Source organism: Heptranchias perlo, chromosome 3 (assembly GCF_035084215.1).
Source record: "Heptranchias perlo isolate sHepPer1 chromosome 3, sHepPer1.hap1, whole genome shotgun sequence".
Taxonomy (NCBI): Eukaryota; Metazoa; Chordata; class Chondrichthyes; order Hexanchiformes; family Hexanchidae; genus Heptranchias; species Heptranchias perlo.
The window spans coordinates 31,923,728-31,939,770 of record NC_090327.1 but is presented as its reverse complement, the minus strand read 5'-3'; positions in this window follow the sequence as shown (position 1 = coordinate 31,939,770).

Below are 16,043 nucleotides of genomic sequence, written 5' to 3'. Positions count from 1 at the left end.
GGTCAGCCAAAGTGAGTGCACTTACTCATTCTCCTACACTCCGTCTTCCACATCACCTTGCCCCCCACAACTCATTCTGCACTGCCAACACTACTCTATCACATCACTCCTCACACCCACTCAAACCTCATCCTCAACTCACATGCACTTACTCACCACTTCCTCACCTCACCAGTACTCACCCCACCACTACCACTCAACCCAATCTTCATACAATGTCATGGCTCTGTCTCATACTCGCCCTCTGATGCATCTCTTTCATGGTCAGCCGCACCCAAACCAATGCATTCAGCGGTTGGCCACGTCACCATCACTCACTCACGCCTCTCTACTTTCTCCCCTTATAGGAGAAGAGAGCCCAGAATGCACGGGTGAGTGTGAGGATGGGAAGGGGGGCCGCAACATCCGGTCGTCCTCACAGACGCGGAGCAGAAGGCGCTGGAACTGAGCCGTAACCTTGAGTGCCCAGGGGACGCCGAGACTGGCACCTGACAAATGTCCGATGACAGAACTTTAACATTCAGCACACACAATGTCAATTGATGTTAACATGCCTTGCCATTTTCAGCACCTCAACATCTGTCATCATGCTTAATATTGCTTAATATTGCCTTCTGTTCTCTTACAGGGCCTTCAGTGACTGCTGTGATGGTGGAGGGCGATTCCTCAGAGAACATGCCGGCCTCTGAGGAGGCACCATCACGTCTGAACGAGCCGTCCATCAGCGCAGATACACACACCTCGGTTGTTCCCCATCCTCAGTTAGTTGGGGTCACACATCGTGAGTCACCACACACATGTGAGCACGAGCAGACATTGGTGGCAGGGGCAGCTGTGGAGAGTCCGCGTCCGTGGGAGCATTCTTCTCCAGACTCTGCTCAGCTGGACACAGATGTTGAACCCTGGGGGTCATCCATGAAAAGGAGAATCACGAGGGGCAGCAGCACATTTGTGATGTGCTGGAACAGGTGCCACGCGCACTCTCCACAATCGCACAGAGGATGGAGAAGTCCAACTCCTGCATGAGTGGAATGGTGGCACAGTTAAGGGAGGGCATCTCTGAGATACTGTCACAGGGACATGAGGGCATCGCTGAGATAGTGTCACGGGTAAGTGCGGGAATGTCTGCAATGAAGGGAAAGGGGACATGGAAATGGGGATGCCATTCAAAGCGCCCCCACGTCTCACCTATTGCCCCCCACTCAACCAGTACCCGCAATGCTGCCTCCTCTCCAGGTGGCCGAGTCTGCCCCTGCACAGGTGCAGGTGGAGCAGTCTTTGGAGGAACCCTCACGGGCACCGAAACCCAGAGGGTGTAGGCCCAAAGCATCTAATCAGTCAGGGCATGAACAAGAGCAATCTGCCACTACCTCTGCTGCAGCCATAGGGGATGCACCAAGTAGAAGTAGTCGTAATTGAAAGGCAAAGGTTTTGTAAGCACAAAGGGGATGCACAAGGGTGTTTGACGGTTTGTCATATTTTTTATTTATAGTTGCTTCTTGTTAATCGCATTAAATATTATTATTGTCACCACTACTGCCACGTCTTAGAAACATAGAAACATATAAAATAGGAGCAGGAGTAGGCCATTCGGCCCTTCGAGCTTGCTCCGCCATACAATATGATCATGGCTGATCCTCTATCTCAATATTTCCGCTCTCTCCCCATACCTCTTGATGCCTTTTGTGTCTACAAATCTATCCAGCTCCTTCTTAAATATATTCAGTGACTTGGCCTCCACAGCCTTCTGTGGTAGAGAATTCCACAGGTTCACCACCCTCTGAGTGAAGAAATTTCTCCTCATCTCAGTCCTAAATGGCCTACCCCATATCCTGAGACTGTGAGCCCTCGTTCTGGACCTCCCAGCCAGGGGAAACATCCTCCCTGCATCCAGTCTGTCTAGCCCTGTCAGAATTTTATATGTTTCAATGAGATCCCCTCTCAATCTTCTAAACTCGAATGAATACAGACCGAGTCGACCCAATCTGTCCTCATACGACAGTCCTGCCATCCCAGGAATCAGTCTGGTGAACCTTCGCTGCACTCCCTCTATGGCAAGTATATCCTTTCTTAGGCAAGGAGACCAAAACTGCACACGTTACTCCAGATGTGGTCTCACCAAGGCCCTGTATAACTGCAGTAGGACATCCTTGCTCCTATACTCAAATCCGCTTGCAATGAAGGCCAACATACCATTTACCTTCCGAACTGCTTGCTGCACCTGCATGTTTGCTTTCAGTGACTGGTGTACAAGGACACCCAGGTCCCTTTGTACATCAACATTTCCCAATCTATCACCATTTAAATAATACTCTGCCTTTCTGTTTTTCCTTCCGAAGTGGATAACTTCACATTTATCCACATTATACTGCATCTACCATGTATTTGCCCACTCACTCAACTTGTCTAAATCGCCTTGAAGCCTCTTTGCATCCTCCTCACATCTCACGATCCCACCTAGTTTTGTGTCGTCAGCAAGCTTGGAAATATTACATTTGCTTCCCTCATCCAAATCATTGATATATATTGTGAATAGCTGGGGCCCAAGCACTGATCCCTGCGGTACTCCACTAGTCACCGACTGCCTACCTGACAAAGACCCATTTATTCCTACTCTCTGTTTCCTGTCTGTTAACCAATTCTCAATCCATGCCAGTATATTACCTCCAATCTCATGTGCTTTAATTTTGCACACTAACCTCTTATGTGGGAATTTATCAAAGGCCATGCTTGACTGGCTTGTGTAATAAGGCCCTTTCATGAGGTTCACCATGAACGCTCACACTTGATGCCACCCATTGGGTCACTCTACAGTGGGTGTATGTGTAGTTGCAGGACTTTTGTGCAGGGAGCGGTGGGCGGGGGGGGGATGCTGGTTTGGCCGCTGCTCTGTCCAGGTCGTGAGGACTGGACTCGTCACACTGTCTGATGTTAGGAGAACCGTTCATGAGCAGCCAGGTGAGCCGCTGTTCTGCCCATGGGTTGCTCCTCATCCTCCTCCTCCTCTGCCTCCTCCCCCTCCGTCTCATCCTCCTCTTCCTCCTCCGCCTCCTCCTCCTCCTCAATGTGGGTGGCAGATGTGGATGGAGCCTCCTCCAGCGGCACTCCTCTCTGTTGTGCCATGCTGCGCAGGGCACATCACACGACTATAATGCGTCCCACTCTGTCTGGTGCGTATGGAAGCGCTCCCCCAGAATGATGAAGGCACCTGAAGCGCATCTTGAGCAGCCCTATAGCATGCTCAATTGTAGACCTAATAGCGACGTGGCTGTCGTTATATCGACACTGTTGCTTGGTGGTGGGGTTCCTCAGAGGTGTCATGAGCCACGCATGCAGGGGGTATCCCTAGTCCCCAAGGATCCAGCCCTTGCGGGTGTTCAGTGTGTGGAAGAGGAGCGGGATGTTGGACTCCCGGAGGATGAAGGAATCGTGGCAGCTGCCAGGGTATCTGGCGCACACGTGAAGGAATCTCTTGTGGTGGTCACAGATGAGCTGAGTGTTGATGGAATGATAGCCCTTTCTGTTGATGAACAGTCCTGGTGCGTGTGGAGGTGCTCATATTGCTATATGCGTGCAATCGAATACACCCTGCACCCATGGGAAGCCAGCCACAATGTGGAATCCGACTGCCCTCTCCGTCTGGCTGAGGTCATCCATGGGGAAGCTGACATAGTGCGAGGCCCTGCGAAATAAGCCATTGGTGACCTGCCTTATGCACTTGAGTGCAAATGACTGAGAGTCCCCGGCAATATCCTCGGTGGCACCCTGGAACGATCCGGAGGCAAAGATGTTGAGGGCAGTGGTGACCTTGACAGCGACAGGTAAGGAGATGCTGCTCGGGCCAACCGGGAGCAGCTCGGCAAGGAGGCTGCAGATGTCTGCGACTACCTGGCACCTGACTCTGAGCAGTGCTGTATGCACTGCTCCTCAGAGAGGTCCAGGAAGCTGAGCCTCGGCCTGTAGACCCTGTTGCGAGGGTAGTGCCTCCTGCGACTTCGCTCTCTCTGTTGTTGCCCTCCGTGCTCTTGTGCAGGTGCCTGTGGCGTAGCACCGTGTTGTGCAGCTCCACGTGGCGGAGGTGGACGGTGGCCTGGCGAGGCTGGTGATGTTGCTCGTCCTAGGATGAAGTGATGAATGCAGCCATGGCGCCCCCCATCCTGACAGTATGAGTTTGAGGGGGTCTGCAAAGTAGGTAAATGTTTTTGCAAAGCAGAGTTTTGGGTGTAAATTAAGAATTTTGAGTGAAAAGACAAAGGTCTTGCAGCCAAAACTTTGTCTGAAGTGACAGAGTGCCCTGCTGCAATAAATGAGGTTTTCCCCCCACCTGTCAAATAATCCTTTGCATCTCCCACTGTCTGAAACACGTCTGCTACAACAGGGAGTGTTTCCCACAGCACGGGAAACACGCTGAGGATCCTTCAAATTTGAACCCCTGCCAAAATGTCCACTCAATGAGGTCTCTCAAGTACCTCAACTATCGCATTAAATATATAAATTATCATCCTACAGGCTTAAATTGCCGGCGGGAGTCCCACATTCGGGAGGTGCGTGCGCACCCGCACGCATCACTGGGGAACCCGGAAGTCAGGGGGTTGGAGCCGGGCTCCGAACCCGCTCCGGGTTTCTGCCATTTTACGAGCCCCCAACGCATCGGCTGCGCCATCCGATAATCAGCCCCATGGTGTTTAGAGTTTGTGAGAGGGTAGATTGTACATGGTGGGTAGAGTTTGCGATAGAGTAGATTGTACACGGTGGGTAGAGTTTGTGATAGAGTAGATTGTACATGGTGGGTAGAGTTTGTGATAGAGTAGATTGTACATGGTGGGTAGAGTTTGTGATAGAGTAGATTGTACATGGTGGGTAGAGTTTGTGATAGAGTAGAGTGTGCGTAGTGGGTAGAGTTTGTGATAGAGTAGATTGTGCGTAGTGGGTAGAGTTTGTGATGGAGTAGATTGTACACGGTGGGTAGAGTTTGTGATAGAGTAGATTGTACATGGTGGGTAGAGTTTGTGATAGAGTAGATTGTACATGGTGGGTAGAGTTTGTGATAAAGTAGAGTGTGCGTAGTGGGTAGAGTTTGTGATAGAGTAGATTGTACACGGTGGGTAGAGTTTGTGAGAGGGTAGATTGGACATGGTGGGTAGAGTTTGTGATAGAGTAGATTGTACATGGTGGGTAGAGTTTGTGATAGAGTAGATTGTACATGGTGGGTAGAGTTTGTGATAAAGTAGATTGTACATGGTGGGTAGAGTTTGTGATAGAGTAGAGTGTACATGGTGGGTAGAGTTTGTGATAAAGTAGATTGTACATGGTGGGTAGAGTTTGTGATAGAGTAGATTGTACATGGTGGGTAGAGTTTGTGATAGAGTAGATTGTACATGGTGGGTAGAGTTTGTGATAGAGTAGATTGTACATGGTGGGTAGAGTTTGTGATAAAGTAGATTGTACATGGTGGGTAGAGTTTGTGATAGAGTAGAGTGTACATGGTGGGTAGAGTTTGTGATAAAGTAGATTGTACATGGTGGGTAGAGTTTGTGATAGAGTAGATTGTACATGGTGGGTAGAGTTTGTGATAGAGTAGATTGTACACGGTGGGTAGAGTTTGTGATAGAGTAGATTGTACATGGTGGGTAGAGTTTGTGATAGAGTAGATTGTACATGGTGGGTAGAGTTTGTGATAGAGTAGATTGTACACGGTGGGTAGAGTTTGTGATAAAGTAGATTGTACACGGTGGGTAGAGTTTGTGATAGAGTAGATTGTACACGGTGGGTAGAGTTTGTGATAAAGTAGATTGTACACGGTGGGTAGAGTTTGTGATAGAGTAGATTGTACATGGTGGGTAGAGTTTGTGATAGAGTAGATTGTACATGGTGGGTAGAGTTTGTGATAGAGTAGATTGTACACGGTGGGTAGAGTTTGTGATAAAGTAGATTGTACATGGTGGGTAGAGTTTGTGATAAAGTAGATTGTACATGGTGGGTAGAGTTTGTGATAGAGTAGATTGTACATGGTGGGTAGAGTTTGTGATAGAGTAGATTGTACACGGTGGGTAGAGTTTGTGATAGAGTAGATTGTACACGGTGGGTAGAGTTTGCGATAGAGTAGATTGTACATGGTGGGTAGAGTTTGTGATAGAGTAGATTGTACACGGTGGGTAGAGTTTGTGATAGAGTAGATTGTACATGGTGGGTAGAGTTTGTGATAGAGTAGATTGTACACGGTGGGTAGAGTTTGCGATAGAGTAGATTGTACATGGTGGGTAGAGTTTGTGATAGAGTAGATTGTACATGGTGGGTAGAGTTTGTGATAGAGTAGATTGTACATGGTGGGTAGAGTTTGTGATAGAGTAGATTGTACATGGTGGGTAGAGTTTGTGATAGAGTAGATTGTACACGGTGGGTAGAGTTTGCGATAGAGTAGATTGTACACGGTGGGTAGAGTTTGTGATAGAGTAGATTGTACATGGTGGGTAGAGTTTGTGATAGAGTAGATTGTACATGGTGGGTAGAGTTTGTGATAGAGTAGATTGTACATGGTGGGTAGAGTTTGTGATAGAGTAGATTGTACATGGTGGGTAGAGTTTGTGATAGAGTAGATTGTACATGGTGGGTAGAGTTTGTGATAGAGTAGATTGTACATGGTGGGTAGAGTTTGTGATAGAGTAGAGTGTGCGTAGTGGGTAGAGTTTGTGATAGAGTAGATTGTACATGGTGGGTAGAGTTTGTGATAGAGTAGATTGTACACGGTGGGTAGAGTTTGTGATAGAGTAGATTGTACATGGTGGGTAGAGTTTGTGATCGAGTAGAGTGTGCGTAGTGGGTAGAGTTTGTGATAGAGTAGATTGTACACGGTGGGTAGAGTTTGCGATAGAGTAGATTGTACATGGTGGGTAGAGTTTGTGATAGAGTAGATTGTACATGGTGGGTAGAGTTTGTGATAGAGTAGATTGTACATGGTGGGTAGAGTTTGTGATAGAGTAGATTGTACATGGTGGGTAGAGTTTGTGATAGAGTAGATTGTACATGGTGGGTAGAGTTTGTGATAGAGTAGATTGTACATGGTGGGTAGAGTTTGTGATAGAGTAGATTGTACATGGTGGGTAGAGTTTGTGATAGAGTAGAGTGTGCGTAGTGGGTAGAGTTTGTGATAGAGTAGATTGTACATGGTGGGTAGAGTTTGTGATAGAGTAGATTGTACACGGTGGGTAGAGTTTGTGATAGAGTAGATTGTACATGGTGGGTAGAGTTTGTGATAGAGTAGATTGTACATGGTGGGTAGAGTTTGTGATAGAGTAGATTGTACATGGTGGGTAGAGTTTGCGATAGAGTAGATTGTACACGGTGGGTAGAGTTTGTGATAGAGTAGATTGTACACGGTGGGTAGAGTTTGTGATAGAGTAGATTGTACACGGTGGGTAGAGTTTGCGATAGAGTAGATTGTACAGAGTCTGTGATAAAATTGATTGTACATGTGTAGAGTTTGTGATAGGGCAGGTTTGCTCGGTGGGCAGAATTTGTGATACGGTAGATTTTGTAGAGTTTTGTGATAGAATAGATTGAATATTGGACTGAATTTGTGAATGGGTAGATTGTAGATGGTGGGTGGAATCTGATAGGGCAAATTGCACATGGTGGTACTGTCTGTGATCGAGTAGATTTTACATGGTGAGTAAATTCTGGGATAGGGCAGACTGTACATGATGGGTACAGTCTCTCATGCATCAGATTGTACATGTTGGCTGTGTTCTAACACTGGTTCTGTCGTCAGGTGTTCAATGTTAATTTCTGGTTGCATGAGCCTGAGCTGCCCTCTCATTTGCACGATTGTGGAGTGCTCCATCCCTTCCTGGTGAGCGGAGCTTGTTTATCACAGAGGCTAAAGAACAGCAGAAGCTCAGCAAATGACTTAGATCATTCTACAGCTCCTAGGATTACTACACAAAGGAAAATCAATGATCCACTTGACAGGAGAGAAAGGCTATTTGAGTATCGCCAGTGCTAGGTTTGTGCTGTAACAGGCTGAGTTTATTTGCTGAGCTAGTAGAGGCAGAAGCATGAACTGTAGAGCACATTTATTAAGAAGCTGTTAGTGGATTGACGATTAGATTAATGATGCACCTTGAGGTAATGTTCAGACTCTCCAAGCGTGCTTCAGAGAGGAAGGGGAAAAAAATTACTTCAGTCATAGAGTCATAGAGTTATACAGCACGGATAGAGGCCCTTCGGCCCATCGTGTCCGTGCCGGCCATCAGCCCTGTCTACTCTAATCCCATATTCCAGCATTTGGTCCGTAGCCTTGTATGCTATGGCATTTCAAGTGCTCATCCAAATGCTTCTTGAATGTTGTGAGGGTTCCTGCCTCCACAACCCTTTCAGGCAGTGAGTTCCAGACTCCAACCACCCTCTGGGTGAAAAAGTTCTTTCTCAAATCCCCTCTAAACCTCCCGCCTTTTACCTTGAATCTATGTCCCCTTGTTATCGAACCCTCAACGAAGGGAAAAAGCTCCTTCGTATCCATCCTATCTGTGCCCCTCATAATTTTGTACACCTCAATCATGTCCCCCCTCAGCCTCCTCTGCTCCAAGGAAAACAAACCCAATCTTCCCAGTCTCTCTTCATAGCTGAAGCGCTCCAGCCCTGGTAACATCCTGGTGAATCTCCTCTGCACCCTCTCCAAAGCGATCACATCCTTCCTGTAGTGTGGCGACCAGAACTGCACACAGTACTCCAGCTGTGGCCCAACCAGTGTTTTATACAGCTCCATCATAACCTCCTTGCTCTTATATTCTATGCCTCGGCTAATAAAGGCAAGTATCCCATATGCCTTCTTTACCACCTTATCTACCTGTTCCGCCGCCTTCAGGGATCTGTGAACTTGCACACCAAGATCCCTCTGACCCTCTGTCTTGCCTAGGGTCCTCCCATTCATTGTGTATTCCCTTGCCTTGTTAGTCCCTCCAAAGTGCATCACCTCGCACTTTTCCGGGTTAAATTCCATTTGCCACTGTTCCGCCCATCTGACCAACCCATCTATATCGTCCTGCAGACTGAGGCTATCCTCCTCGCTATTTACCACCCTACCAATTTTTGTATCATCAGCGAACTTACTGATCATACCTTTTACATTCATATCCAAGTCATTAATGTAGACCACAAACAGCAAGGGACCCAGCACCGATCCCTGTGGTACCCCACTGGCCACAGGCTTCCAGTCACAAAAACAACCTTCGACCATCACCCTCTGCCTTCTGCCACTAAGCCAGTTTTGTATCCAAAGTGCCAAGGCACCCTGGATTCCATGGGCTCGTACCTTCTTGACCAGTCTCCTGTGGGGGACTTTATCGAAGGCCTTACTGAAATCCATGTATACCACATCCACTGCGTTACCCTCATCCACACGCCTAGTCACCCCCTCAAAAAATTCAATCAAATTAGTCAGACATGAACTTCCCTTGACAAAGCCATGTTGACTATCCCTGATTAATCCTTGCTTCTCCAAGTGGAGACTAATTTTGTCCTTCAGAATTTTTTCCAATAATTTTCCTACCACTGATGTTAGGCTCACTGGCCTGTAGTTCCCCGGTTTTTCCCTACTCCCCTTCTTGAATAATGGTATTACATTAGCGGTTCTCCAGTCCTCTGGCACATCCCCTGTGGCCAGAGAGGTTCTGAATATATGTGTCAGAGCCCCCGCAATCTCCTCCTTTGCCTCACATAGTAGCCTGGGATACATTTCATCCGGGCCTGGGGATTTATCCATTTTTAGGCCTGCTAAAACCGCCAATACCTCCTCCCGCTCGATGTTAATATGTTCGAGTATATCACAGTCCCCCTGCCGTATTTCTATGTCTACATCGTCCTTCTCCATAGTGAAAACAGATGCAAAAAATTCATTTAGAACCCCTCCTACATCTGCCGGCTCCACACACAGATTGCCATTTTTGTCCCTAATGGGCCCTATTTTTTCCCTAGTCATCCTCTTACCCTTAATATACTTATAAAACATCTTAGGATTTTCCTTTATTTTGCTCGCCAGTGTTATTTCATGGCCCCTCCTTGATCTCCTAATTTCTTTTTTAAGTATGCAAGTCGTTGCACACTCCCCTTTATGGCATCAGTCAAAGTAAAGGAAAAAAACTTGCATTCATATAGAGCCTTAACATCTCTCTCACAAACATCTCAAAGCGTTTCACATACCTGAACTGATTTTGCAATGTGACTAAAAATGCCACCAGGACCACACTGCGATTGGAACAGTGGAGAGTTCAGCTCACCAGATATCATGAGCCCAGCTCTCTGCAATACTGATGCCTCACTAAGGGAGTGTGATAACATGGGGGCAAGAAGCTGAGCGTGGTTTATCAAATTAAAAGGATGTGACTCTATGTGGGGATAAAAATGTTGGAACCTCATGAAAGATATATTGGCCTTGGAATGGGTGCAGGGGAGATTCACCAACATTATACCAGGGTTAAAAAGGTTAAATTATAAGGACAGGTTGTATAGACTAGGTTTGTATTTCCTTGAGTATGGACAATTAAGGGGTGATCTAATTGAGGTGTTTAAGATAATTAAAGGATATGATAGGGTAGACAGAGAAAAATTATTTCCAATGGTGGGAGAAGCAAGGGGACATAACCTCAAAATTAGAGCTAGGCAGTTCAATGGTGATGTCAGGAAGCACTTCTTCACACAAATGGTAGTGGAAATATGGAACTCTCTTTCCCAAAAAGCTGTTGAGGCTGGGTCAATTAAAAATGGCAAAACTGAGATTGATAGATTTTGTTAGGCGAGGGTATTAAGGTATATGGAACAAAGGCAGGTAAATAGAGTTATCATTACAGATCAGCCATTATCTAACTGAATGTTGGAACAGGCTCGAGGAGCTGAATGGCCTACCCCTGTTTCTATGTTCCTAGGCTCAAAAATGCTTTTGATAAGTTTTCAGCCTTTGTAATGATTGTACGGAGAGGGAGGAAGAAGTGATGGCCAAGATTGAAAGGACAGAAAATCCAACATGAAATGTTGGAGAGTGATGGAGCAGAGCTGCTACTGATCCCCTGGCAAAGTGGTGGACATGCTGCTGTATGGAGTGGATGTGTGGAGGCGTTGCCCTTTTTGGACCACCAGGGCACCCTCCTCAAAGGATGGAAGTGCATTATAACTGGTAGGACATCGGAGTCAAACTGAACAATATCTGTAGTATTTGTAGAACATGGGAACAGATGTGGGAGAAGGCAGTCCACTTTAAGGGATATGGAAAAGTACGGCAAAAGTACCATGTACCAGATAGATGCCTAAGATTGCACTCCTCAAGGTTTTTTCCGTCAGTCTGCCCTACATTCACTGGTCGCCAATACCAAGCTCTCACATGACTTTACAGCTCTTTTATAGCACCTCATACCGCAGTAGGGAACATCTGAGATGCAGTGGACAATTGAAAACTTTGGCACTTTCATATATTATGAGGCTTCACATCACAGGTTGGCCTACAGGTTGGGCACGTGCAACCTTTTATTGTGCATGTGGTCCTTCCACTTGCAGCACCTCAAGACTACTTTATCGTTTCACCACACGATGGCATGATGGAGCAAGTCCCAACTGGAAAAAGGTTCACCCATCACAGGCCATTGCCTTCCCTCGAGGAGGCCCCTCTAGGCACACTGGAATCTCAAAGCATGGATACGGTAGGTAAAGGGGAATCAGCAGCCCTCCCCAAAACTCAGGCTTGGTCCCCTGCTGTTGTTTATCTTTTCCACCTTTTCACTCAGTCTCACACAGACATACATATTTTTCAATGTAAGCTGTTTGAAAGTGTGTCGGGGAGCCAGCATTGTAGCACTTGTCCCCTTCCTGTCATTACTAGCCTGGGGGAGTAGATTGTCAGCACTTCCAATAGGTATCAGCCATGGCTCAGTGGTAGAACGCTCACCTCTGAGTCAGAAGATCGTGGGTCCAGGTTCCACTCCAGGGACTTAAACACAAAATCTAGACTGACACTTCAGTGTAGAGCTAAGGGAATGCTGTACTGTTGGAGGTGCCGTCTTTCAGACGAGGTATTAAAACAAGGCCCCGTATGTCCTCTCAGATAGAAGGAAATAGATCCGATGGCACTATTTTGAAGGAGAGCAGGGGAATTGTTCCAGGTATCCTGGGCAATATTTATCCCTCAACGAACATCACTAAAACAGATTATCTGATCATTATCACATTGCGGTTTGTGGGACCCTGCTGTGTGCAAATTGGCTGCCACGTTTTCTACATGACAAAGTAATGAAGTGACTACATCTCAAAAAGGTACTTAATTTGCTGTTAAGCTTTGGGATGTCCTGAAGTCATGAAAGGCACTATATAAATGCAAGTCTTTCTTTCTTTAGGTCAGACCAAGGTAGAAAAGACTTGCATTTATATAGGGCTTTTCATGACCTCAGAACATCGCAAAGCACTTCACAGCCAATGAGTTACTTTTTTGAAGTGTAGTCACTGTTGTTATGTAGACAATGTAATTTGTGAATTTATGTATGTCAAGGTCCTACAAACAGCAAATGAGATAAAGTTGTTTTAGTGGTGCTGATATGTTGGCCAGGAATTTTGCAATCCAATTTACTAAAGAGGAATTTAAATTATTCGGTAGCCTTGAAGCAATGGGCTGTTTTTTTAGTTTTGTTGGTGGGCATGCATGTGACAGAATGACGGGTTAAAGAAGTTTTTATGGATGTGTACTAAAAATGCACAAGCCAGAGATCAGGCTCACCTGGGACAAACCAGAGCCCAGATCCTTTAGTGTGGCTCCTTCCGTGGGTAAAATATTGTGTTGGTAGAGAGTTATTAGTAATAGAAAGGCATAAATGAGTGATCAGACAACCAATCTAAAATATGGTAGAGGCAGCACTGATTGGTTGGGCGGTAAGCCCCTCTTTCAAATTCAACCAATATATAAGAATTATGGGGAGGGATTGGTGCAGGGAGCCAGACACTCTAGCCCTGATTTTAACTTAACCTGCCAGATGGCAATGGGGTGGGTTCAGGTCATGCACCCATTTCACATCCTATCCAATTTTGTTCTCCATCGAAGTTACTGAAGAGTAAAATTGGACTGGGTGTAAAATGGGCATTGAACCCAAATCCACCCTGTTCACGCCGGGCGGTTTAGGTTAAAATTGGAGCTTTTCTTTCATCGCTAGCATTTAGTTTTCAATCCAACCCATATTAATGGAATGAAATTCTATTCTTGCTGGTAGATAGGATCACTCAAAAAATGAGTTTGAAGGAGCCTAAGCCCAATTCTTCATGGGTATGGGAGCATTGCACAAAACTGTCTAGAACTTAATTTGGCACAAATTGATACAAAAGCTAGAATTTCACTCAGAAAGCCCACAGAGATCGACGGTGTGGGAAGAAGAAAAATGGAGGGGCAGAAATTTGTTGGCACCTGGTTTCAAGCACGGAGGCAGTGATTCGTCCACAAAGCACACCTGAAATGTGAGGTCCGAGACCTGCCTGAAATTGGGGTTAGGGCCTGATCTAAATAATTCGGTGCCTGTCATGCCTCCACAGGTGATGATTCTAGTTTCGGGTCACCTGGCCCTCAGGTAAATACCTGGGGGAGGACAATGGGAGGGGGGTGGAGATCGTGGTCGCCAGTAGCCGCCAGGAGTGCTGTGGTGCCGAGAGGAGCACTCCAGCTTCTCCTGGCTCCAAGTGAATTAAAAAAATAAATCAGCCGCTTGCTAGGCTGCATCCACGGTGGGAAAACCTGAGCAGAGCAGGGCAGCCCAATTTCAAAGAGGGATCCTAAAACAGGCGTTAGGCCCCTCATTAACATGTGAAATGGACCTAATACTTGTTTTAGGTGGCCACCCTGGATGCCTGAAAATTGTCCGTGGCCAACAAGGCATTGGACATTTTTTAGTTGTCCTTGGGTGCAAAATTGATCATTTTTGCTTCTGTTTTCCATCTGGAAAACAGGTACAATGATGACCAATTTCTACCCTTCACACTGGTTTAGCAGGGTGTGCTTTTCTGAGGCTGGAGCTGAAGCACAAGGTTGGGTCGGAGTGGAGGGTGCCTGCTCTGTCTCCTCCTCCTCCTCCTCCTCAGTTCAGCAGGTAACACGATGGTTGAACCTGGGTCATGTCACCCTGCAGCGCCACTTGCTGGTGTCCTAATGCACGGCTTCATTGTCTGATATCCCTCCTGTAGTAGAAGCCATTGGACAAAAGGGGGCATGTCTTCAGCATTACCCCAAAGTATCCCCATTCTACTGCGTAACCTTAAAACATTTAAGTACAACAACTTAATCACAAGAAGGTCCTTTGTACCTTTTACCACAAATCTCCAGAAGAATGAGTGACAGGCCTATCACAGTAATTATAGGATATGGGGCCCCTCCCCCCATACACTGCACTAATGCACATTTATGTCCTAATTGATACTTTATCTTGTTTTTATGCCTCTCTATTGATCTGTTTGAATACAGGATTTGGAGTTTATGAGCTCTGCAGAGAATGGAAGAATAACTTGAGTCACATCCCCCGTCAGAGGTTTTCTCCTACCAGGGAACAATTACAGCATCAGTTGCACTCAGTGTGAGGCTGATTACATGCAGTGCTGCTGGGCAGTGGTGTCATCAGCCCATGTGGAGAGGTGCTGACCTTGCGCTGGGTCACTGTGCATGAAAAGCACCAACAGGGCTTCCTCTGACATTGATACCCAGTTCTTTATTTTTCTTCGTATTTCATGCTATCATAGAGAACAGAGTCCAGTGCACTCTGAGTTATTGAGGCACTACTTTTTGATATAACTTGTCTTCTTTCCTACTCTTCACAACGCTGTTGGTGACCTTTTTTGGCTCAGTGGTCTTACCCCTGAAGGTTGTGGGTTCAAATCCCACTCCAGGGAATTGAGCACAAAATCTAGGCTGACACTCCAGTGCGGTACTGAGGGAATGCTGCGTTGTCGGATGTGCCGTCTTTCGAATGAGACATTACACGAGGCTCCCTCTGCCCTCTCAGGTGAATGTAAAAATCCCATGGCACTATTTCAAAGAAGAGCATGGGAATTTTCCCCCGACTCCTGGCCAATATTTATCCCTCAACTAACACCTAAAAACAGATTATCTGGTCATTATTACATTGCTGTTTGTGGGACTTTGCTGTGTGCAAAATTGGCTGCCGCCTTTCCTACAGTACAACAGTGACTGTATGTCAAAAGTACTTTATTGGCTGTAAAGTGCATTGGGACATCCTAAGGTCATGAAAGGCGCAAGTCTTTCTTTCTCAATAACGGTGGTGGCCAGAGCTTGGACAGTTAAATAGCCTTTTGAACCTTGGCAATGAATCTTTGGATACAAATATTGAGCACTCCACAGATGCTTTAACCAATTTTTCAATATTTACTGGCTAAGTGACTTGTTAGCTGCTTAAAACGTGCTAAATTGTCAGCTTCATTCAATGGTAGCACTCTTGCCTGAATCAGAATGTCAAAGGTTCAAGCTCCACTGCATAATTTAAGTACATAATCTAGGCTGAGACTTCAGTGTAGTATCTGAGGGAGTACTGTATTTTTGGAGGTGTTGTCTTTCAGATGAGATGTTAAACTATCTTCCTGTTCAGGTGAATGTATAAAATCTCATGGCATTATTCAAAGAAGAATAGAGAGTTCTCCTGGTGCCCTGAGCAATGTTTACCCCTCAGCCCACACCAACAAAACAGGTTAGCTGGTTATTATCTCATTGCTGTTTGTAGGACCTTGTTGTGCACAAATTGGCTGCTCTGTTTGCCTACAAAACAACAGTGACTACACTTCAGAAGTAATTAATTGTCTGTAAAGTAGTGTCGGATGCCTTGAAGATGAGAAAGGTGCTATATAAATGCAAGTTCTTTGTTCTTTCTAAATGATCAGTATTGTAGGTACGTTGTGATTGAATGTGCATTTTTTCCCCAGCTCCCCCTATTGAAATCATATTCTCAGGAATTGCATGTCTCTAAACTGTGACTTCCCACAATGTCGTCAGTGAGTAGTAAATTTTGAATTAAAAACCG